The 26288-nt window shown below is 31.9% G+C and overlaps 1 long non-coding RNA gene across 1 annotated transcript; it reads left to right on the top strand.

Annotated features, from left to right (window-relative positions):
• The first annotated feature begins 18905 nt into the window (after positions 1-18905).
• LOC134723737 (uncharacterized) lies at positions 18906-26155 on the top strand. Its single transcript, XR_010108173.1, has 3 exons — positions 18906-19000; positions 23193-23308; positions 26069-26155. It is a non-coding gene; the product is annotated as an uncharacterized LOC134723737 (long non-coding RNA).
• The last annotated feature ends 133 nt before the right edge of the window (positions 26156-26288 follow it).

Here is a 26288-nt window from a genome sequence, read left to right as displayed (position 1 = left end):
ATTTTTTTTACATTTGGACGCTGATAATGATTTTGGTATTGGCATGAAAACGGATTGTTTTGTGTTATTAAAATTTGCTGTTACAAAATGTTAGAAATTATAATAGGATTTAAAATCTAAAATTTAAATCAGTTATCGGTAGTGCTCATACCCCTGTCCGTCGTTATACTACATCGTCAAGTAATAGTATTTGGTTTCTAGTTGGAGTATCGATCTTTGCTAGTGATTGATTTACCCATAATCCTCCTTTTTGACGTCGACATTTAGGAAAAGCAGACGCATTTTTTAGCCATAGATTTATCTTCTAACGTATTTTTTAGCCATAGATTTATCTTCTAAAAAATCGGAACCAATCTGACACATAAGTTGTTAAAAACCTTATTTGTTTTAAAACTGTTTCAAATAATATTTATCAATGATTTAATTGTCGTTTATTTTGACTCGATGGATACAATTGTGGAAGGGTCATGGCAAATTGTGATTTTTTGAAGACGGCATGGTCAGGTTTTGTCGTCATTCCGAGAAGAAAATAGATTACTTCTACATCGAATTATTTCTAAATTTTATTTCCGATATGCAATTTTGACAATTTGAATTTAGTTCAAATTTAGAGCAAACTTCTAAATCTAAATTTAGCATTATTTTGGTTGATTAGAGACGCACGTTAAAAGTTGAGATGGCTGGATTATTGAATACAAAATAAAATATTGTTTGCTTTACGATGGATGGGCCATTGGCATTGGCAAATCTTATATTCATTTTTTTTTGTTCTCGTGCTTTGAGACACGATCGGCCACAGCAGAATCAGCAAATGCGTTGTTTTTTTGTTGTTGTTTCTTTTGCATTGTTTTAATTCTTATATGTTCATATACATATTTACATAATTTATCATAGCATGTCTTTTTCAGTTTAAAAGGCTCAAGGTATCTGGTAGGAAGAGGCGACAATGTGTTCTACATAGGCTAAGAAAACTTTTTGCGTTCAAACATTGATGGAGATTCGAGTGTTAACATATATTAGAGGGTCCAGAAGCAACAACTTTACACAGTTCAGAGGTTATGTCTATGACTTACTATGGCTCCGGTATTCACGACCGCTACTTCTAGTTCTGCTGATGATAATCAGGTAATTTTCCAGTTTTTCAAAATTCATCTCCATGTAGTATTAAGGACAATGATGAGCTTGCAAGAAATGTCGATAAGTTAAATCATTTCAGGCGAATATGTTGATCTGGCCTTACCATTAGCTTATTCAGAGGCCTCTTCTGTGGATAATTAGAAAGTCGTTATTTCACAGGACTTGTGATACCCCCCAAAAAAGGGGGGTCTTCCTTTATTTTTATATGTAAGAATGTGACACAGAAACAGGCTCCTTATTTTCATGTCTTGCTGATTAGAACAAGGTTGCTTTTTCTTGCACTGCTGTCGGGAACAGGTTTAATTTTTAAACAATTGAATTAAAAAGAACAGATTGGATACTGGATATTGAAACCCGTATGTTTTTTGCTTACATTGATAAACTGATTGATGACAGGATTTATATTTCTGAACTAGTCTAGAAAATAAAGGTCTCTGGCCAGACTAAGGTATACATTTTACAAGCGTGTCTAGAACAGGGTATACATTTTCGCATTCTAAGCATGTCTAGAAGGTGATTTTTTTTCTACAATATTTCTGTTTAGAACGGTATGTTTTGCAACGTTTTCTGGTTAGAACGGGTATGATTTAGAAAGTGCTGTCGGCACAGTTATACCTGAAAAGATAGTCAGTAACCCCCCTCCCCCGGAATACAACCAAGACAGCAACAAAACAGAAATTTACACAATAGGTACATTGGGTAACTGGACAGATGCGTTTTTTAGTCTATATTAGTATATTTTGTACTACTGATCACTCGACTGTTTTCAAGATTTACTCAAGTACATACATAGTATATGGCTAGGCGCTAAGTGGTGCGCACTAGGATGGAAGTCGTACGATGAAAAATTTCGTCTCAGAATGTCACAGGATCCAGCTGGTTCTTGGGCTGTTGTTGACCCTGACTTATGGCTACTCAATATGTATTCTCCGTCTAGTATTGGTAATGGCAATAAGAATGGGGTCCTTAAAATGTTTCGCATTCAATTACCAAGGTTTATGCGGGGTTCATTCATGTGCTTATACTCATTCTTGTTTAAGTTGCTTTGAGGAACACCCACTTATGATTCAGTGTCCCATACAAGACTGTTTTCCTGAAGGCAAGCAAAAATGTAAGATTTAAGCAAACTAGGCCTCTGTTTAGACTGAGAGTTAAGGCACGTGTAAACAACTCGTTGCAGTATCTCGTCAATACGAACTCGTATACTGGACAAAATATGAAGTGAATTTTTAGCAAATGCTATTACAATTGATCTTAAAGAGATATCAAATTGAGAATTTTTGTTATGTTAATCTTATGTTTAATTTTGTATAGAAGTTGGATTGCATTGATTTCGAATCCAAACTGATGTATCATCTATTGGATAAAGGGTGGACTCAAATAAACACAACTGAATTAAACGTAAATTCGTATTACTATCATGTAAAATCAATCAAGAGCTATACTGGGATCAGATACTTTTAATCTTATTAAAAATTTTGTTAAAAGATAATTTTAACCTCTCAATTTAGCAACATTTTTTTTTTATCATTATTTATTAAGATTATATTAAAACCAAGCACTATATTTGATGATTAACAAGCAAATATCAAAGTTAGTAAGGATGTTGATTCGTGCTCTAGTATTGTTATTAATGGTAATTAATTTCAGATTTGAGCGTTGTATATTCAAGGCTCAAGTAATGCAGCTGCAGATTGTCTGTCTCGTTTTCGGGTGATCCGATCCCGTACATTGGGACCGGAAGCATTTATCATACCACACATAACTTTCATATGGTCATTTCGAAACTGGAATAGACTTTCAAATACACAATTCGGTAGTAGATAGTACGAAAAGTTTACACGGGCTTTACATTTGTTAAACAGTTTCGGGAAAGATTTTGGTCTTGCCAATGTATGGCTTATGTCCTTGCAGGACGTTGTGCTTTTACTGCATATATTTTAAATTAGGATTTGCTAATTGAACAATACGTACAAATCGATCAGCTTGATCTGGCTTAAGCATTTACAATAAGCTAAATGTTTATGAAGACTTTACTAAAAATTTACAGTAAGCGTTGGTTTGGAGCGTTCAGGGTTGCTTCAGTGGACAGTAGGTTGACTTTTTAAGAGAGATATTGCATCGTTATTTGTCAATATTATCAGGTATATGAAGTTCTGCATACGAAAGCTATGATATTCCAGGCTGTTTTTTACTGGGCTTGTCGTGGTCTGTTTATGTATGGTTGGGGAGTTGACAGTTCAAAATATGAGCAATACATGGTCTACAAATCATGCTTTAAACAAGACTGATGTCAAAATTTACAAGAAATATGTAGAAACTCATTTGGTTTATCTAAGACCGATCAGTTTGGTAGAGGGTTAACTATAGAATAGAGTCTCAATATTAAAGTGCAACCTGAATTATAACAAACAATTACATTCATATATACAAGTAATACAGCCAGCCAAATAAGCTTATGATGCACTGTACATTGTGTATCATTATTGAAAGTTGAATAAATAAATATAGTTCAAATTTACACGCAAATTATAGCAAGGCACGTTATCAGTTGATCACAGATTGTCTGAAGGTAAAACAGTTCAAAATAATATACAACTATACACATTCTTCCTGAGCAATTAGACAAATGCTTTGCTATTTGCCAGATAGACTTGTAGTAGGTGGACCGCTATTTTGTCTTTTGATGGTTAGCTAGTTTGACTAAATACCAATTTTCTACAATACTCAAAATATGATCTCTACATGTTTTAGGTATTAAACATTCTCGGTGTTCGTCGAACTCATTCAACATAGGTATGGACCTATAATGGTTACTTCTATAAATTGTGACTTGGATGGATTTTTGTCTCATTGGCACTCCTACCACATCTTCATATATCTATATATGGAGAGAACTTGTGTTGTGATGGATTATCCAATAAAATATTTAGGTCATTAAGGAATGTAGCTCCCTCATGTAAAGCTCTGATTCCTTTCACGGATACTTTTTGGACCTTTTGGATTATAGCTCTTCGTCTTTTATATAAGCTTTGAATTTCAAATATTTTAGCCACAAGCATCACTGAAGAGACATATATTGTCGAAATGCGCATCCTGTGCAAGAAAACTGGTACCCTTAATGTTATTACTACCATTAGGTCGATGCTTCTGCTGGTGGACTGTTAGTCCCCGAGGTTATCACCAGCCCAGTAGCCAGTACTTAGGTACTGTCATGAAAATACGGATGCTTTTTGTGTTATTAAAATTTGCTGTTATAAAATGTAAGAAATTATTCTAAATTAAGGAATGTATCTCCCTCGTGAAAAGCTCTGATTCCTTTCACGAATTTGGCCATACTTTTTGTGACTTTTGGATTATAGCTCTTCGTTTTTATATAAGCTTTGGATTTCGAATATTTTAGCCACGGGCATCACTGAAGAGACATATATTGTCGAAATGCGCATCTGGTGCAGGGAAACTGGTACCGTTCATGTTATTATTAAACAAGTATTGAATATATATCAACATCACTACAGGTTGGACTTGACAAATTTCCTATACCTTTGACAATTGCAATCTAATGGCATTGCAGTACCTCATTCCCTGACCCAGAAGTTCCGTACAAGATACAAGATATAAGATACGATATATTTTATTTACCAATCATGGTGGCAACAATTTGAGCCATACTATCGAATGAATTTCAAAATTACTTATTTAGGGTTATATCTTTTAATATATACCAGCTAATTATAACTATAAATTTCATATCTGTTTCTCGTACTTTAAACAAAACATATTTCCGTTCTCTTTTCATACTGTATACCTTACATCAAAATTATTTTCTTTTTTCTGTGTACATTATTCTATATGTCGGCAATTTTATTTGTTCAAGGTTATGATTGACTTTCTGCAATTTTTTTTAACATTTCAGTGGTATACTTCTGTTGCCATTATTTATCCACCCCTTTTCTATTTATTTTCTATTTACATTGTGTCATAGATATCAAATTTATTCGTTCATAGTATTTTCACTTGTGTTAATATGTCTTTTGATTGAGTAAAGCCATTTCAATTTATACTTTATAGTGTGTCTTTCTATTTCTTGACATTACACTATTGTTTCGGGTAAGGGTGAGAGGTTAGTGCCAATTGAAACGTTTAAACCCGCTGCATTTGTTTGCACTAGTCCTAGTTCAGGAACCTGATGTTCAGTAGTTGTCGTTTGTTGATGTGGTTCATAAGTATTTCTCGTTTTGAACATAAAGTATACCTTGTTTTCCAGTTTGAATGATTTTCACTAGTAATTTTGGGGACCTTTATAGCTTGCTATTCGATGTGAGCCAAGGCTCCGTGCTGAAGACCGTACCTTGGCCTATAATGTTGTTGTTTTTTACTAACTTTGATGGGGGTGATTTGTCGCATAAGCACTCATAACACATCTTTTTGAGGAGTATTTGCAAAATTACCAGTCTTGGGACAAATGACCAACGAGAAATTGACTTTAAAAAACACCTGGAAACACTAGAAAAAAGAGAAAGTAAAAATCTACCCGTTAACTATACTACGAAAAGTAAGACAAATCAGTCGGCTGAAGACACATAACCTGTTACAACTATACTTCTGTCTAATAAATCTGTTATGGAATAAAGCTGCCCAGCATGGCAGGTTGCTCAACTAAAAGAACTCCAAAGACAAGACAGAGAACAAAGGAAAGCGCTCACTCTGTGTTTTGAAATGCAGTCAACATCAGGCAGAGAAGCTTTAGAAATAGAGGGTGGAATCCTACCAATAGACCTGGGAATAATCAATTGAAAAGATTGCTATAAAGGAAATGTAAAAAAATCCAATCAAAGTCAATAAAGGCACCAATTCAACAACAACTGATAAATTATCAAGAAGTATCATGGCCATATTATGGCACGCCTGAACCACTTTTATTAATTAATCTTAGATTATCTCAGATAAATTAGGTTTATCTGAGATAATCCCGGTTTATCTCAGATAAACTTAGATTATCTCAGCTTAATTCAAATTCGAAAAAATCCTAGTTTATCTCAGATAATACAGAAAATTCATTATCTGGAGAAAATCCCGGTTTATTTGAAAATATTAAGAAAAGGCTTAAGCTAGGTTTATCTGAACGATTTTCAGATAATTAAGGTTTATTACGGGTTCTAAATATACCAAAGAACAATGTAACGAGTGTTATAATTGGACTACAATCGTTTGCAAGATTTTATATGAAAAATAGTGTTTATACCGTCCTTTTTTAGAAGAGGGGCGACGTTCTGCACACGGCACGCAATTAACAAACTTCTTATGGTGTGGACATCATCGTTATTGACACCTGGACAAGCGAAATTTGTTGAATAAATTAAAAAAAAACAACAGTGAAATACAGAAGGGCTGATTGGATACAATATACATCATATACTTTAAACATACTTAATAAACACATAAATTTGTTAGCTGTTTTGACGCTTACTGATGGTTTATTACTGACGGCTAATTTCGACATCGCCGATAATAATTGATCTCTCATATTCATTTAATCAGTCGATTTTATTCTTTTGATAATGACAACGGTTTTGTAAAATATTTAAATTTAACTATTTCGTCATGTGTCAGTCAACAAATAGAGATGAAAATCAAGTAATCCAATACACAAATAATGCACGATTCAATAATGGAAAAACAATTATTTCATCATGGTTATTGATAAGACATACTTTTCATTTTGCTTTCAAAATAATTAAATAAATAAGTCAGAGTTTAAACCTTAAAGCCAGATTTAAATTGTAGGATATGAACAATACATGTACATTGTCGGAAATACTAAATGTTTGCTTACTCGCTAAGAAACAGGAGAAACCCTCTTCATTCTGTTTTTAAATCTGGATCCAAATAGGGAAATTTTTACATGTAAATGTACTAAAGTACTAAAATGTGTATTTAAGCAATAAAATGTATGATACCATATTTCACTGTTTTAATAGAGAAAATTACGGAAAGAAAATGGAGCGTGGTATCTTTTTTAATTAAGATTATAACTTTCTAAAAGGAAACTCTTTATGACTTCTAAATGGTGTATTTCAACTGTGCTAAACTTGTTTCAACATTAAGGTTATTTGTCCTAGTTAATTGTGCGAATGTCAGATTCATGTAACACATTTCACTCTCTTCATAAGGAAAAATAAAAAACGGATATTACATTCAAATTATCTTAAAAGAAACGTTCAAGACAACTTCCCTCTGATCCTCATTAATATCGAAATACTTGTAATACATGTTTTAAAATCCTGAATAAATCAATTGTTAATTTTTAAAAATTTAGAAAAAAATAAACGTTCTAAAACTTTTCCCGTAAGAGCCTTATCTTTCATTACTCTGTCTGTATAGATGCTCCATGGTCTCTATATCTTATCCCTTATGACCATGAAATTTTCTTCCAATGTGTCGTGACTTTCTATTGGCTCCTTTTTTCAGATAATCAATTTTCTCAGAATTTTCAGATAATCAATTTTCTCAGAATTTTCAGATAATCAATTTTCTCAGAATTTTCAGATAATCCCGGATTTTCTCAGATAATCCCGGTTTATCTCAGATAAACTAAGATTATCTCAGCTTAATTCAAATTCGAAAAAATTCTAGTTTATCTGAGAAAATAAAGAAAATTCATTATCTGGAGAAAATCCCGGTTTATCTGAAAATTCTAAGATAAACCGGCATTATCTGGAAAAAATCGAGATAATCCCGGTTTATTTGAGCTTAATGTAAAAAATTGAGATAATCCTAGTTTATCTGAGAAAATCCTGGTTTATCTGAGAAAATCCTTGTTTATCTGAGATAATTTAGGATTATCTATAAAAGTGGTTCAGGCGTGCCATAATCATGTCATGACATCCATATATTAACACGAATTGACAAAGCATTCAGTCAATCAGTCGATATGGAAACAGAAACTGGCATTACTAAACATTAAATAAATTGAACGAGAATTTACTTACAGATTTAGTGAAACCTCAATGACAAAGATAACACCTTCACATTGGAACAGACTTGGAAGCTCAAAATCCCGAAAACCAGAACAACGACAACTATGTAAAGATATCATGGCAGAGCTAATGGAAATACGGCAAGTGACTAAGCTAATGCATTCACTGATTGGTCATGCATGGGGCACCCGGGAGCATCTGAAGCTGGTGCAATTAAATAAACAGAGGACGCTAGACCAGCTTTAAGTAGACTACACAGAGCCGTCGTACAAAAAGGATCCATCTGGCTGGCAGAGCTCGTAGCAATGTTAGTGGTTTTGGAAATCAGTTTACTGGAATATCAGTAAAAAAGCATTGCAACACTTAAGTTCATTTTTGACAGTCAAAGTGCAGTAGGACTTCTGACACTAAATTGGGCACCAAAATCATACATTGATGTGAATCGAGACATCAAAGAACACATCCAGGACCTAAGATCTAAAGGGCTGGAAGCATTCTATGGATTCCGGGACATGCAAATATACACGGAAATGATGAAGCGGGTTTATTTGCAAAGCAAGCAGCTGAAGAAGCAACAAAACTTTCGCCCGATATAATAACATTATTACGCTTCAAGATGCTTAAAAAGGTGCACACAAAAGTGTCATGCTGAAGTGGGAAAGACGATAGGAAATAAGTAACACTGGAAGAGACCTTTTTCAAAATCCACTCCAGCCAAAATATCAGTACTTTTCATACAGTTGAGAACAGGATATACCACCCTAAACTACTACAAACAACGCACAGTGCAAAACACCGACGAAATGTGTAGCCTTGGGAATCGGGAAACACCACAACATTATAACAGAGAAGTAATGTAAAGGGCCACCAATGACGAGGAAGATCCCAATAGACTAAGTGTTTTAAGGTAGACTAATGCTTTACAGCAATTTTCTGCAACGAGGCCAACACTACAAAAAAAAGAAAGAGCACTTCGCATCATTTACCAGGATCACAATAGCATGATATGAATACTTACTTTTAAAATAAAAAATGCCACCACTTAAAGTAAGGCGTTTAAGAACCATGGCAATAGAGGTCTTTAGAACGGTCAATCATGGAAATCCAGAATACCGGCCGGCCTCCATGATCTTATTAATATTTTTTTTTTAAATCTTTCAGATACCAAAATTAAGCTGAAATACCTGCCGTAAGAACAACAAGGAATAGTTTGAAATCTTTCAGATAGTTATCAGCTGCCAAACTATGAAATGGGTTGAACTTGACATCTTAGTTTGCCCAATTCAAGAGTCTAATAAACTAATGGAATGGCAACTCATGCCATTGCAATGCATGTGTTTAGTTTTATTTTATGTTTTATGTTACAGCTTTTAAACATAATACTGCTGCTCTTTTGTGATTGTTTGCTTAGCATTTTTATTATTTCTGATTTCTGTGCTTTATATATAGTTTTTATGTTGCTTTTAGCTTAGTGCTTATGCATGTGTATAATATATAGCATTTAAATTAGTGCAGCCTAAATGTGCATGAAATGTAGGTTCTATGTCTTTTAGAGACATATAAGTATATGACGTATCTGGCTGACACTGAGTATAGAGTAAACCTGAGACTGTTATAGTAGTCTCAGAGTAAACAGAGAATTTTTAAGTTCATTAAAAAAAAAAATACTTTAAAAAAAATTATAGCACAGTTACTAGATCAATTAGAAAATAACAATAATCATTTTTTTTTAAATAAACCAGGGACATATAATATTATCCGAATAAACACAATGATGCATTCTAATAAAAATAGATACGAGTTGGTAAAAGATGGGTCCGAGTTTGGAATACATGTCTAGAGTTTGATTGTTTATTTGGTTTTGATATTATTCATGCTCATTTTAATTTTCTGACGAGATGAACACAAAGAAATATATTTCTTGAAAAGTTTGCTATTATTCTAACCAATTTAAAATCGTAAAGTTTGCATTTGTGTTTAACTCATCAAATGATGAAAACGAAACTCGAGAAAATTATAACCAAGTAAACAATAAAACTTCAGACAATTCTACATCTTTTGGTATCTATTTTTATAAAAATCGCTCATACAGTTACTTGTTAATTATTTTTTTTAAAATATCGATTTTAGTTGAAATGATAGGACATCTTTTGAGTGAGAACTCACTTTTGTCCCATGACTGTAGCATGACCTCGGGGAAATCCGGTACCTTTTCCGAATGGGGAGCAAACACCCCCTAGGCCGCCTTGGTGCACTAAGCTCATGAAACTGAACTAAGCCCATGATGTGATGGTGCTGTGAATGAAAAAAACATACCATCGGACGTATTTTTACATGTAGATAATGTATCTGAACTTTTTAGTCATTAAAAATTGTAGTTGAGTCGTAATTTTATGTTTTCTGTCTTCAAAGGTTTTGTCCGACGGCACGTGCCAGTAATTAACCACTGAGGTATTAAAATCACTGATCCATGAACAAATCAAGAAACATAACAATATACGGGTTATATAGTAAGTAAAGTAAGTAAATTGTTTATTATAGTGACATGTGTAAGTCAGCATAAATATATAAATTTGTACAAAATATAGTTACATATATAATACACCCGGCCCAATGGACCAATAAGTCACCTTTTACTTTTAATATAAATCTGAGACTACTATAATGTGTTATAGTAGTCTCAGTATAAATGTTCTAATATCACGTGTCAATTGCCAATTTAAATTTAAATACAGATAATTATAGATTAAGAATTAACGATTGTAAAAGTTCATATAATGATAAATTCATCTAAAGTTTGTAAAAAAGTTTAAGAATGTTAACTAGAGTAAACTGTTTGTTTTCTACGGAAAAGTGACGCTGCTAAGTATTTAGCTATTTTCCTTGGATGGTTCACCATTAGAAATGTTAATTTTCCTTGGTCATCTAGTTGCGTATAGTCAGGCACCATTAATATCTCGCTAAAAACAGTTTGTCTGATATCATTATAAAATGTGCAGTTTATAAGAAAATGTAGCTCACTTTCAACATTTTGAGAGTTACAAAAACGACATAGTCTGTTTTCTACTGGTTCCCCAATATATCTACCAGTCTCAATTCTGATCGGTAATATCTCGCATCTAAACTGGGCTAGCACAGATCGCTCGTGTTTCGTAAGATTTAGTTTTACATAGTGCTCTAGTTCGAAGTTTGTTTTAAAGTTTAAGTAAGATCGTAGCTTTGGCTTATTTATCAAGGACTCTCTCCATATATATCACTGTAATGAGTTCGTACAATTTGTTCAAAAGATTTTAAATCCACCATTGTTCTTCTTTCATAATAATGTAACATATTAAGTTCCGTGAAAATATCTTTAGTGTCACTACACCAATTGTTTGTGCAACGATCATAATCCATATTGAACACCACTTTCGCTAATCGGTCGTCTTCAAACGATAATAGCCTATTCCAGTAGCGAATAATGTTTACCCAATGCCGAAACTGACTTGGTATCCATCCAGTATCCCCGTACAGTGCTAGAATTGGTGCAAATCTGTGAACGCCTAAGTAATATCGAATTGCTCTGTTCTGTACGTTGTCTATTGATTGGAACTTCCTATTTCCCCATATTCCAGATGCGTAGTCGAGGATTGGAGTAACACAAAAAGTTTTTCATAAGACTGAAAACCAAAATCCTTTAAACTATGGATTTTCGAGATAATTTTACCTAAGGCTCTTCCTGCACCTTTAGCCAAAGTGTCTGCATGTAAATTAAAGTTACCTTTACAGTTAAAAGTTACACCTAAGTATTTATAATCGTCCACTGTTTTTAACGCATTATTGCCGATTGAAAAGTTAAATTCACTCTGCTTTTTACCTCCTTTACGAAAGTGCACGCACTTAGATTTGTCCGTGTTGATCAGAACTCTCCAACGTTTACACCAGCTATGAATCACATTTAACATTTGTTGAAGTTCATCCTCACTTTTTGCGAACATAACAATATCATCAGCGTAAAGTAGAAGTGAAATTTGTCCTCCATTAATATCAAATCCTAAATTCAAATCATTTACTTCTTTAACCAAATCGTTGATGAAGATAGAGAAAAGTGTCGGAGAAACGTTATCCCCTTGTTTTACGTTTTACAGTCAAACCAATTCGTCAGCTTATTGTTGATACGCACACAGGAGCTTGTATGCTGATAAATGCTTTTAATTGAATTGTAAATTTTGCCGTCTATATTATTTAAGCGCAACTTATACAACATCATGTCTCTATCAACGAAATCAAAGCACTTTTTTAAGTCAATGAATGCCACAAAGACGTTGTGATTGTTTCTCACAATACTGTTTAAGGTAAAAATATGATCTTCACAAGACCTATTTTTCCTGAACCCATTCTGTTCATCTGCAAGAATATTTTCAGTCTCTAGAAAACTTGATAATCTCTTGTTAACAAATGCGCTATAGAGTTTGCTTACACATGATAATAGACTGACTCCTCTGTAATTCATCGGAATACGTGCATCTGACGACGGATCCTTTAATATAGGACAAATTATGGATTTTCTCCAGGCGGACGGAATTAAACTCTAGTCAAAAATCAGTTGAAAAAGATTGTGTATTATTTCAATAACTACAGGAAATTTTAAAACATCGTATGGTATTTCGTCATATCCACTTGCAGATCGTAGTTTCGCTTGCATTACTATAGAATTTATTTCATTTCTTGATATGTTCTCATTTAAAAGATTATTCGGCATATACAAAGGGTCCTCCATATTTTCCTCTTATAGGTTTTTGTGTACTTTAGCTTGAGTATAGTGTTCTGAATCAAATTCATCACTCGACAAACCATTGTATAAATTTTCAAAATCACAACGCCATCTTTCCAAAACTTTTTGTTCAGATCTAGTTATAGTACCATCATTATCAACGACTTCCTGTGGTATACATTTGTTACTTCTAGGTCCTAATTTACGTATTTTTTCCCAAAAGTCAGTTGGATTTTTGCTCGTCATTGTCTCTATTTCTACCGCTACTGTTCTTCTATAGGTACGTTCTGCCCGTCTTAGATTTTTGTCGAAACATTTTCTAGCTTGCATGTAGTTATTGCGCAAAGTTGTTTTAATATTTCTCCTCCCAGAATATCTTTTTCACATGTACGCATCTTATTCCAAAGTTCAGTCAGAGTTTCGTTCCAGTACGGCTTTTTTGTTCGAAAACGCTTCTTAGAGTTATAGTTACAATATTGTGGGATTTTATCGGTCATTTCTGCGATAATCTCGGTGCATAAATTTTCATAAATCACGTCAATGTTTTCCTGAGTTTCTCGCGAGTGTTCGATGTCAGTGATGATATATATATATGTTCCAGTGAATTTATATAATCAGGGATTTTGTAGATAGATAGATAGATAGTTTATTCTCATAAAACCATGCAAGTACAAAGGTTACAGGGAAGTTGAAAAATAATATACATATAAAACAAATTATGCATTTAAAATGCATAAAATTCTAAAATTTCGGATGAGATAACATATTAAAGAATATATATATATATATATTTTGATAGTCAAGTGTAATAGTTAAAATTGTATAAAGAAATACTTCCTATAAGTATAAGTATGGTATATAAATTATGGTTGTTAAGGAGAAGTGAGCTTACTATTAATACATCTTATAAAATTGCAGAGATTTCCAAGTGTCTTTGGTTTTTTTTAATTAAACAGTTTGTTGAATGCAATAGTGTTATGTCTTGGTATTAGTTCATTTGGGATAAATCTTCTTCTTTCATCTTGTCAAAGGCGGGCAAACAAAAATATAGTGGTATTCGTCTCCGATATCACTTTTCGTACATATTGAACATTTTCTATCGCTTTTGTCAATGTTATACCATCTCTCCTTTTCTATTGGCAGTGAATGATTCGATATTCGGAATTTACAAAGTGTATATATATCTCGGTCATTTATGATGGTTGAAATAATTCTCAAATTCAAAATGTTCCTTTTAAAAAGAGCCTATACGTAATGCATTTTGATGTGCTCTGGATAGCTGAATTCCAACTTTGTTTAAACTGGTCAATTAATCTAAGTTTGATACTTTTTGGTAACCATTTGGTGAGGTCTGTATTTTGCACATAAAATAAATTTGAAAATCCGGCATTGTCCAATATATTTTGAATGGTCTTTATCCATAAAATATCATCATTGTGTGTGTGATATCGGGAGTATACAAATTTATATAAGATTGATGATAACTTATGTTCATCTATAAGCAGTCTGCACCAATATGTTATCATTCGAAATTTAATGCTTATTTCCAATGGGTATCGCCCAGTTTCACCGTACACAATCATGCTTGGGGTAGATCTCTTGAGGTGTAGTAAATGCTTTAAAAATTTGAGATGAACTTGTTCAATAATGTCATTTTTTCAAATCCCCATACTTCACATAATTTTTCAGGGAATATGAAGAATCACTAAAATCATTAGTAATTATATTTAATCCCTGAAAATGACCAGTGATTTTACATAATCACTGAACATTTTAATAATTATTCTACAAATTGCCTAATACATGTATGATTTCAGGGATTATGAATAATTTAATGTTCCTTTGTTTAAGAAACAGAATTAATATAGACAAATTATAATTTTAAGTTTCTTTCATTTTCCTTGCCAGATGAAATAATTTAGCTTTTAAACACAGAGGATGGTCTAAAAGATATAACCAACACAAGGTTTCGAGATATAGTTGAAGACTTCAAAATTAAAAATATTAACCTTCCCTTTATAACTATATAGCTTTACATGTATTGTATGTTTATTAAAAGCCAGCATCAAATGGATATTCATGCTCTATTTGTAAATCCACAAGCATGTTATTTGTGATACATGTAAAGCGAATGGTGAAGTAGATTATGGAACAACTGTTTTGTGTGGGGTTTTTTGTTGTTCAAAGAACAATTTGAAAGAAATTCAAACTGTGAGAACTTAGGCATCTACATGCGTGTAAAGAAAAACAGGCAGAACTTGGGATTGACAAATAGAACAAACTTTAATAAGAGGAAGCTTGCATATTCTCATAGCAATTCGACAGGATAAAAAAGAAAAGGGAAACCCAAAAAACATAATGGCAATTCTTAAAAAAAAAGGTTCAAAAAAGGATATTGCCTGAACACAAAGCAATGGTATCTATTTATCGTTCTTGCTCGAACCAGTTCAAGGTTGCAAATTCCCATTGATTTATTTTTATATTTTTTTTTGTGTGGTGGGGTACATTCGTATGTTTTTACTGAACTTTTTATTTCTCTTAGGGATGTTGTTAAAATCTGATTCGATATGTGCAGGAAAAGGATTTTTAAAATGTGGATATTAATTTAATACATTGTGTTTAAAATTTTAATATAGTGTGCCTAACTTGGCTAAAAAATGGGTTTATCATTTTGATATAGTGTTACAATTTTTTTTACTTTATTATGATGTTTTTATGTGATTTATACAATAAATTATATTATATTTATTAACTTTCTTTATAAATACAACAATTTATTCATTTCAGTTATTATGTAGGATCCCTGATGTTTTTTTCCAGTGATTATACATAATCTCTGAAAATTTCAGGGATTCTACATAATCACTAAACTAGCCAGTGATTCTACATAATCCCTGAAAATTTCAGGGATTCTACATAATCACTGATTATACAAATTCACTGTAACATATATACATGATATAATTACACCTTTTTGTTTGTCGTGTTATTGTGTGTATTTAGTTTTTGTAGGAAACAAAACTTTGTATTTCTTTCTTATTTTTGTGTGTATTTTTTAATAAGTTTTTTTTTACTTTATGATAATTTTAATCAAAACTTCGGTGTAATTCAAAAGTGCACAATAAACGACTATTATCATAAATTCATTTATTAATATATAATTTTGATAACTATCAACAGATATGAAACATATAGTTTATAAAACATTTCGGTTCTGTAAAACCATATAACTACATAACTCAATTATTTCAGTTCATTCTGTTAAAACACAAGTAATAGCTTTTCTAAAAAAGTTGCCGTATTTTAGCTGATTATATTGAGGTCAGTGGTTTGTGAGTAGTTTATTTTTATTGGAATATTGCACTTCAAGCAATATGAAAACATAGCGCTTTTTTGTACTAATTTGTCATTTTTGTTGTATTATTGGTGGGCCCGTGTTATAATGGAAGGAGACTTTATAAAATTGAGGATGGAAATGGGGAATGATATTATAATAAAATGTATTTTGTGTCAACAATCAACTTGATAAAAATAGCATATAACCTACACGTACTTTTGAGGATTATATTACTACTTGACAAAATGGACAACAACAGAAGGCAGTGGCGGATCCAGAGGGGGACATAGAGGGCGTGGGCCCCATACCCCTTTTTTGCTAGTTTTTTCTTCTTCTTTAAATGATTTGTCATACTAGACTATGTTAACTTTGTCATTTCCTGTGTACTCTATTATTTAATTTTTATGCGACAATTCTTTACTTATAAAGATATTTTTCGCTAAAATTTACTGATTGTCAAAGTCATGTGATTCGCTATGGTGGAGTTGACCAGTGCTTCGAAAAATGTTGCTCAGTCATTTTCAAATTCAAATTACAGTAACACATTGCTTAAGCTGAGGATGACAATTATGATACCTTCAAAGCCACATAGGATATTGAGCTAGAACGTATTGACTTTTATTTCACTATTCCACCAAACAGGAAGTAATACTCTAAAGACTATAACACTCTCATGAAAAAAGTGCCATGGCAATATTATTTACCTACAAAAACATGTTTAACCCCAAACGCCATTGTCATGATTGATATGGACTATATAAAATGGCTGTTTGGTGTGAACCAAGCTTTGCGTTGAAGACCAAACTACAACCTTTAATAGTTTACTTTTATAAATTGGGACTTGAATAGACAGTTGTCTTTGGTACTTACATGCATATGAGATCCAGTAATATCTATCTACAAGATTGAGAACACATAATGATTTTCGATATTATTGTACCAGATTTGACGACACATATTTTCAAAAAGTACAGGATTTCAGCTTTCCAATCAGCTATTAAAATCCCATGAGGTATTTAGGTAATTTAAATTTCTAAAATTGTCCTCTCCGCCGCTCCACTATTACATCACATTACATCAATGAAATATAAAATTGAGAATGGAAATGGGGAATGTGTCGAACAGACAACAACCCGACAATAGAACAGACAACGTATATATGCAATAAATGTAAAATATCATATTTAATAGTCATACTTTAAAAGGTTGAAACAAATATGAAAAGCAATTAAGCAATTTTGATTTCTTTAAATTTTATTCACCAAGTTAAAAAAAAATACATTTGATATATATGTATCCTATTTAAACTGCGTGCACATATCTTTGCTTTCATAGTGGGTTCATTGGAATTGTTATTCTCCATAGAAATGTCTTCAACTATTTTGCAATAATTTACATAATAAACATTCCTAATAAATATTTATTGATGAATAGAAAGTGACATTCACCTGCAATTTACCTTTGCACAATCGGCCGGCAAATGAAAGATCGAAACTTTTAAAAATCGGCGCAAATGTCAAACACCCAATAAAACACGAGACACTCATTACACAGTGACATAACACTGAATTGATGTTCTCATGACAGGAAACCAATATTAAAAGTGATTAATAAATAAGACTGCCAAAACAAGAAATCAAATTTCTTGTCCAATTGCATGTAAAGCACAAGTTAAAGCTAAATTCGTGAATTTCGATAAATGTTTATGAAGATGGAGACATTAACCGTCATACTGGATACGAATAAAAACAATATTTATGGGTCTCACTAATTAGCGACATCAACCGTAAAGAAGCGACAACAAGCGTCAACAAGCGACAACAAGAATATTTTAGCGACAACAAGCGACAAGAAGCCGTACTATTTAGCGACAAGAAAACATTTTTTTTTATTTAAGAATTGAATGCCTCTTTTTGTAAATTTATTGGGGTGTAAAAGCGTTGACCGAAGTACATTTTGTATGAAGCGCGGAATTAAACGTAATACTGGCTGTTATACATAATAGATGATAAAATAAATATGTAAATAATGTTTCATTTTTTTCTATCAATTTTAATTTTCTTGTCGCTAAAATTATTTTCTTTTGCATATTCTTTTAATATTTATTGCAATAATTAGATTTAATTAAAAAAAAAAAATGTTTTCTTGTCGCTAAATAGTTTCTTGTCGCTTGTTGTCGCTTAAATGATAGACAACTTTCGAGTTCGATGCATTTCCGTCAAAAACTCTGGTTTTAGTGAACGTCATTTGTGCGTTTAGGGGCGTCGTGACTTCCGTTCCAATGTTGAGCGAGTGGTTCGAAAACTAAAATTTTATACTGTACGAATTATTGGGCAAATTAAATTATCAAAATTGTTGTCGCTTCTTGTCGCTTGTTGACGCTTGACGTTGTTGTCGCTGAAATTCTTGTTGTCGCTAATTAGTGAGACCGATATTTATCACTTTATCAGTTTAGCACCACTCAGCACACCCAAATTGTCCTGATTTACAATAAAAAAAACAACATTATACTCAACACACATGATAATGAAAACACTGAGATATAATTTACAGTAGAAATAAGAATTACTAGTAACATAAAAAAAGTTCTAAGGTTCACGTATTGACTTTTTTTTTGGAAATAGGGTGGACTTCGGAAGAAGAAGAAGAAGTTCCGAATGTACACGAAATCTATTAAAAGACATTAGTCAGCTGAGGGAATATAAGGAAGTTAGCTGGTCAAGGTTCTACGCAGTATAATAAATTCCGATACCCTATTTCTACATGTTCTAGTGCTGTTTGAAAAAGCAAAATGTAAGTACCGAATAATGTACATTACACAAGGTACAAATTATGCAGACAGCCAGACACATTTTTTTTTGTGAAAACTTGTTGAACTTGTTGAGTGTTGTTATTATGATCATGATCATGATGATTATGGTTTCACTAAAGTCAACCCATAATCATGATAATAAAGTCATTAACTATAGGCAAATATGTTCATTTAAACAAACTTAGCCTGTTAGCATTACGATTAGACAATAATTTTGCTTTAAAAAATATAAAATTGTGCACAGAGTCAGAAGACTAACGTAACGGTACGCGAGCACCATAGATTTGTGTTCTACCCAATAAATGCTGAAATATCCTCGTGTATTGTATTTTCGACCTACTAACATATTTTTCCGAATTTCCCTGTTATATGTTTGAACATAGACATACCAAATATTTTGAGAGTCGCTAGTATACTTGTGCATAAAGTAATTGTATCGGAAATATATTTCAATCTTAAATTATTTTTTTATTTGAGTTTATTAGATGATGGCACCTTTGTTGACAAAAAACAAGCGTCTGGTGTTTTCGACCTATCTAAAAAAACGGGTCAAAGTCGGAAACGACATGTCGTACAAATCCAAAATTGGTTATAAATATGAGACCAAAGTTTATATCAAAGTGTTAGAGGCCATCACACTTATGACCTAAAGAATTAAATGGTTAGATATACAACTCTAAGATATAAAATATTATTTTGATGTCTTTTTTGGACAAGTTGTACACATTTCAGAATGAGGCACGTTTGAAGCCTTGTATGGTCTTGTATACATTCATGTTTTTTTTTAATTACTTTGGTTAATCCATTGTGAAGTGAGGTTGGTGAGTATTGTCTGTTATTTCCACTGACACTGTTTTTTTTATGTGAATAAAATTTAACTGAAATTTTATTTTTTCTGTTAAAAAGCTGTAAGGAGCATGGGTATTTCCGTATTCAAATTAACGTTAAGTATTACAACTAACATGACTAACCACCTGACAGTCATGTGATTTAATGACCTTGAAGTTAACTTTGCATGCAAAAAGACCTCTGCCATAAGTTTAGAAAATTCGTTTATTTTAGACCGATTCTTTTGGAAGGTAAAACTAGTATAAGTGAAAAGGGTACAAAAATGTGAGATCAAATAAAAAAACGTAAATACTTAATATAATAACTTTATTTGAAAAATCTTCACCACACGTGGTATCATTTGCTATTGTTACTTAGTATAGCAGCCTAATATGACGTCATGCGGGCATGCACAGCCTAGGGAAGTGAAAGTAGAATTAGGTCGAAAACGTCAGACGGTCGAAAACACAATACGAGACGATATGTACCATTGTTATAATCTAGCTGGATGTTATGTTTATATTTATAACTTATTGGACATTTTATTCATACTTTTAATTCTTGATTACAAAAAATATAACCCAAAAAACCTTAAATGATCGTCGATTTATCCAAAAGTTTTGAAGTTGTACATAGGAAGTAGGGCAGATTACATTAGGAATCTTTAAATGTAGTTCATCATCACCCGAGATTTTGGCTAAGCTGTCAAAGAACAAATGTATGAAATGTTAAATCGCCGAAAATGTCTAAAGACAAGTAGTTAAGATTTCCCAAATGGCAACAGTCGTAGGAATATTGTTTGTCGTCAATACGTATTCAACTACGTCAGCAGTCTTAAAATAAGTTCAACTGTTCATGCTGTTGGCGGCAATTTAAGAATATAAGACGAAATTTTTTGTATCTTTTCAATTTGGAGGTAGGGTTTCAAATTAGCGGTTGTCTGAGATCTTCGACCTTCCACTTTTGCAGTCGGACTTTCGATTTGGTTACTAGCTACACTTGACATGCCCAACTTGAGAAGAAAAAAAACAACTTTGGAAACCTTTCTACCAAAGTCTCCTAATAAAGGATCTCAAAACTTGTTTTTAGCATCATTATTCATTACAGCGATGTTCATTTTGTTCAACCGCTAGCTTTATACAGAAAATCGCCTACAAATAATGTGTAAATTCGAGTAAAATCGTATCTGACAAAAACAACATTGAAAACAAAATGGCTGACATGAGAAGAAAATTACAATATTGGATCCGGTTCTGGAAGCAGATATGGGTAATTCCGGGTTTTGGCGATCAACTTTCAAAAAAATCAAATAGATGACAAAATACATCTTTGCACAGTAAATAAATATAAACACTAGAATTGAAAACCAAAGATATATGTAAAAGAATGAAAAAACAGAAAATATTTTGTACTGAAATTCAAAATTACTTTTTGACAAATTTTAATGTCAAAATCCAATATAATGTGAGTCTTTGTGACAGCTGGAAACAGTATATAACTAACAATATTTATGGTCCTGGTGATAGTATAAATTTTCTTTATCAGTTATATATGTTGGAAAAGCAAGTTACATGTAGATACTTTTAAAGTGTAAACATAGACAATAGACAATGTTAGGAATCACTGGGCCAAAAAGGGCCACAAATAAGCATTTTTCTTGGTTTTAGCACATTAACTTTAGTATAATAATATAAGTAAATTGAAATCAAAAAAGGAAGGTTGGGATTAATTTTGGGAGTTTTTGTCCCAACAATTTAGGAATAACAGTCGGAGATATACATGTAACTCTACAGGGTTATTCCAGGAAATAACTTGGGTGTGTTATTACAGATACTTTCACCTTAAATTTTCTAAATCTGTAATAACATATGCTTGTTATTTGTAAAATTATTTCATTTAAAGTGGGCTCTAGGGAACTCTCGAGACTTTGCGCAGAAACTAAATGCATAGTCTTTAAAACTAATTTTTAAATTAAATTAATACATTTTTGATGGACCATGATAAATCAATGAGTCAAGGCTCTTAAGGGATAAACTTAGCTGTGATTACAAGGCTCAGTAATTGAAGTAATGTAAATTATTATATAAGACACTTGCGAATTACTGAGAAACTTGCGCAGAACCTCATTACATGCTCTGGTCATTATTTCTTCCAATAAATTAAACTACATTGTAATTAAGCATGATGTATGTCTGAGCAAATGCTTTGAAGTAATATAGAGAAGCTGTGATAACACCCTTTAGTTATTACATGTATTACAGGCATATTTTTTCTGTAATAACATATAGGTGTACTATGCAAAATTGGCAAACTATGAACTGTAATATCTTTAAATAGTTAAGTATACATATAGAAAAAAGTAATATCAATAGAACTTTTATACATTTTAACTAAACTAATGATGTATATTGTCCCTTTGAAACATGTAACATACATATGTTATCAAAATTCTTTGATTTTTTAGTCCACAATAACAAATGTATGTTATTTTCCTGTAATAACCCTATAGAGTTATATATATCCCTGACTGAATAAGGGACCAAAAGGGTCCAAAATTAAACTTTTTTGTTTGATTTCAACAAAAATTGAATGTATAGGGTTCCTTATTATGCTGAATGTAACCATGTATTTATGTTTGATGTTTGGGCCCTTTTATCAAATTGGTTCACAATAAATTTTAAAGGGTCCGAAATTGAACTTTATTTGATTTCATAAAAATTTGAATTCTTGGGGTTATTTGATATGCTGAATCTACCAAGTATTTAGATTTTGGATATTTGACAATAATAGGTAAATGTCAATTTAATTTTAGACCATATTCATTCTGTGTCAGAAACCTATAGCTAGTTTGTGTCGACTATTAATTCGCAATCCAAAATTTGGATTCCAAATTCAGAGCTGTATCAAGCTTGAATGTTGTGTCAATATATATACTTGCTCATTAACTGTTCAGGATTTGACCTCTGAGGTAGGATAAAACTGTGTGTGCCCTGCTTATCATCTGGTTGGCTTATGTCTCTGAAATCAAAGCATAAAGAGCAAATCTGACTGGGTTAAATTTTTTCACTAGGTGAAGATCTATCCACCCTGAAATTTTAGACCAATCAGGCAACCAGTTGTTAGGTGGCTACCCGGGAATTGGAGTAAATCAACCATACATGTATATGAATAATTTGCAATGTTAAGGATGTTTACTACTCTTGGTTTTGACTTTTGTTTGATATTGAGAATCCTCTTGTTTTATCCATGTGATTTAAACTTTTGCCCATGTTTTAGTGTTTGTACTCTTTCATGATCATGATGATAATTGTTTTAAAATTACATGTATTTTAAAATGTATTTCAGTATGGTCAAACCACTCAATCATGTCAATAGTCTTTTCCAAGATGGCATTATAGATGTACATACATGTATTTCTGCAGATGGGATCAATAACAAGACGGGTTTTACAACAAGAAAAGGTATTATTGGACAATGTTTATTTAAAAAAAATAATACAGTGGCAGATTTTTTACGATTGTGTATAAATACTACTCTGCATGACTACATGCATATATGTGTATGATATTGAAGAACTTAATTTGATATTTATGCGTGAATACATGTAGGTACAACATACAATATTTAGTTGCTTGTTTACCTATGAGTCTCTACCATCTTGTTAGACACAATACATTGCAATAACTAAAAAATTATAAACATGTACATTTTGTAACATGTGTAAGTCATTGTAAGTGGCTCAGTCTTTAAAAGAAATCAATCAGTCTAAAAATATTTAACTTTTAAGAATGCAAGCCATATTCAATTTTAAACAGTTTTAAATTGTTTTAAAAGAGTAAGTTTAGAATGAATTTGGAATTACACAGTACAGTTTGTAATGAAAGCCTGTCTACTGTCTCTTGTGTGTCACGCCATGAAAGATATTGTAAAGACCCCATCTATATATCATGTATATCCATCCTTCCAAAATCATTCAATTCTCAAAGCACACACAAAAAATTCAAAGTGCATGTACAAGAATATACCATCATGAAAAAATGACTGCATATCTAGCATTTATAAAAATCTGTTGCATAGTACAACTCGTTATAACACAATGTAGAACTTTATAAATACATGTATAAAACAGAACACTTTCATGCTAAAAAGATGTGCTTATATGTCATATGCACCTGTCTTAAAATATTTCTAGTAATGCTAATCTGGTTAACTATTTACAGTTATATGTAATATATATAGAGATTCTACTGCTGTATCAAATGATCATATATTTACAACTTGGCACAGTTAGATTTCTATACATGTATTTAAAAAATATTAGTCTTGCAAAGTTTTTTTATACCGTATATTTTCGAATTTAAAGCGCATCGTTTTATAAGCCGCACGGCCGTTTTTAGGGGGGAAGATTGTTTTTGTCCTTACATAAAACGCACCTGAATATTAAGCGCACACTGAAGAAAACGTATATTTATTCTACTGACCTGATAGTGTCATGAATATTTTCTCCTTTTGTAACTCACACCGTAATTTGTTTCATTTCTATTTTCAGATTGGTGAGAAAGTTGAGAGTATTTTTGAATATATTTATTTGTGTCATATTAAAATAAAAAATCGTAATAAAATAATTATACTTTTCTCATTGTTTTAATTATGCCAGTTTCGTTTGATGTTTTTTGTCAACAATGGCCATGTGTTGACAGCTTGGGTGTCCATTGAACCTTGTTGTTTTGATTAAAATTAGTATGGTTTTGATTGCTTGTTTATTGTTTGAATTGGCATTAAGGATTTAAATTAATCTAAAAAATGTATGCATGAAAGGTCACCCAAGCCATAAAACTGCCATTGTTTACCTTGATTATGACCTACTTACCTGTACCCACGTGTGAAAACTGTTCACCCAAAAGTCAGATTTTTTTTTAATTAAACCAATCTTAAGAATTTTATTGTTGTCTATAAAATAAAAGTTGAAGTTCTGAACGTAACAAACATTTTTCAATTTTAATTTGGATGAATACAACAAACAAAACAATTTACTTTTTGCAAGTCATTGTCTATTTTTAAATGAAAGTGTTATGAGCAATGACAAGGGGGATTAAAATAAGACGGCAATAAATAAATGTTTTAACAGATTGAATTATAAAAATTAGTATTCTTTATTTTTTTAGAAAAACATCCAATAATATTTCGTAAAGATATTTCGTTTTGAAACACAATAAAACGACAAACAGTTACTCTTCAGTATTTTATCCTGTTTGGTACCTCTTCTCAAACACGATTATCTCTCTTTGTTTATGAAGCACTTTAAAGTGTCGATTTAAGCACATGCATCACCATCGTCATTTAAAGAAACTTGTAATATTGGCAAGACACACAATTTCTTTCTTTATTATTTCATTAGAAAATTTTATATTAAAACACATTAAATCAACTAACAACTACATATTTATGATAAATACACAATTAATATCCTGTATGGACACAGTTATCTTTCTTTGTTTACGAAATGAACACTAACACATGGTTATCGACTTCCTGTAAACCAACAATGATTGAATGAAATAAAAACAAACGATTTAGTTAATATATTTATTTATTCATAACAAAATATGCAACATTAACAATTTATCAAGTCACTGCAAGCACTTGAAAATCTGACTGTCTCCAGAAAACAAATCCAGATATTTTTTTTTCACCGTCGTCCTGAAAACAGAAAATAATACTTACATAACACGCACCCGAGTATAACACGCAGGGACAAAGACAGAGAAAAAAACCTGCGGCTTATTTAACGATTTATACGGTACTTGAAATTTTAATAGCCATCAAAAGAGGACAATTGCATAAGATTTTGGTGAACTGGTAGGATCTGTTTCTCTATTGAGTTTAATTCTTAATGATCTTCAAAAAGATATTTTTAAGTACAAGATATCAGGCATCCTTAACTGAAATTCAGGGGAAAGTAAGAAAATGTGATGTCATTCTTACATTTTGACCAAGGCAGAACATTAATCAAATTCATCAAACTAAGATTTTTTTTTTAAATCAGAAAAAGTATTAATTTGGTAAGAATTGTACTAATATAAAGAAATGAGTAATGAAACTTTTCATCAATGTCTGGCATTTGTTTGGTAAAGAGTGATGTATGCTTTTCACAGCATGGTGTTCAACTTCTTGTTTGTTATAATTTTATCCTATTTAATAGATTATGATTTTTTTTACAGATGACCAATATTTCAAAAAGGTACAGAAATTGTCAGGCAAGGAATTATTTCATTGTATTGGTCATGTTGGTAGAACCAATCCATGGTGTAAGTAACTCAATTTATCTTTAATTAACACAGTCATGACAGTTGAACTTTGTTATTTTAATGAGAGCAAATTACTCATGTGGGGTAAATGGATTGTCAGTCCTACTTATTTGTAATTCAGTTTAGTAATCAA

The sequence above is a fragment of the Mytilus trossulus genome, chromosome 6, assembly GCF_036588685.1.
Source record: "Mytilus trossulus isolate FHL-02 chromosome 6, PNRI_Mtr1.1.1.hap1, whole genome shotgun sequence".
NCBI classification, from domain to species: Eukaryota; Metazoa; Mollusca; class Bivalvia; order Mytilida; family Mytilidae; genus Mytilus; species Mytilus trossulus.
The sequence above is the reverse complement of the archived record's forward strand: the minus strand, read 5'-3'. Positions and strand labels throughout refer to the sequence as shown.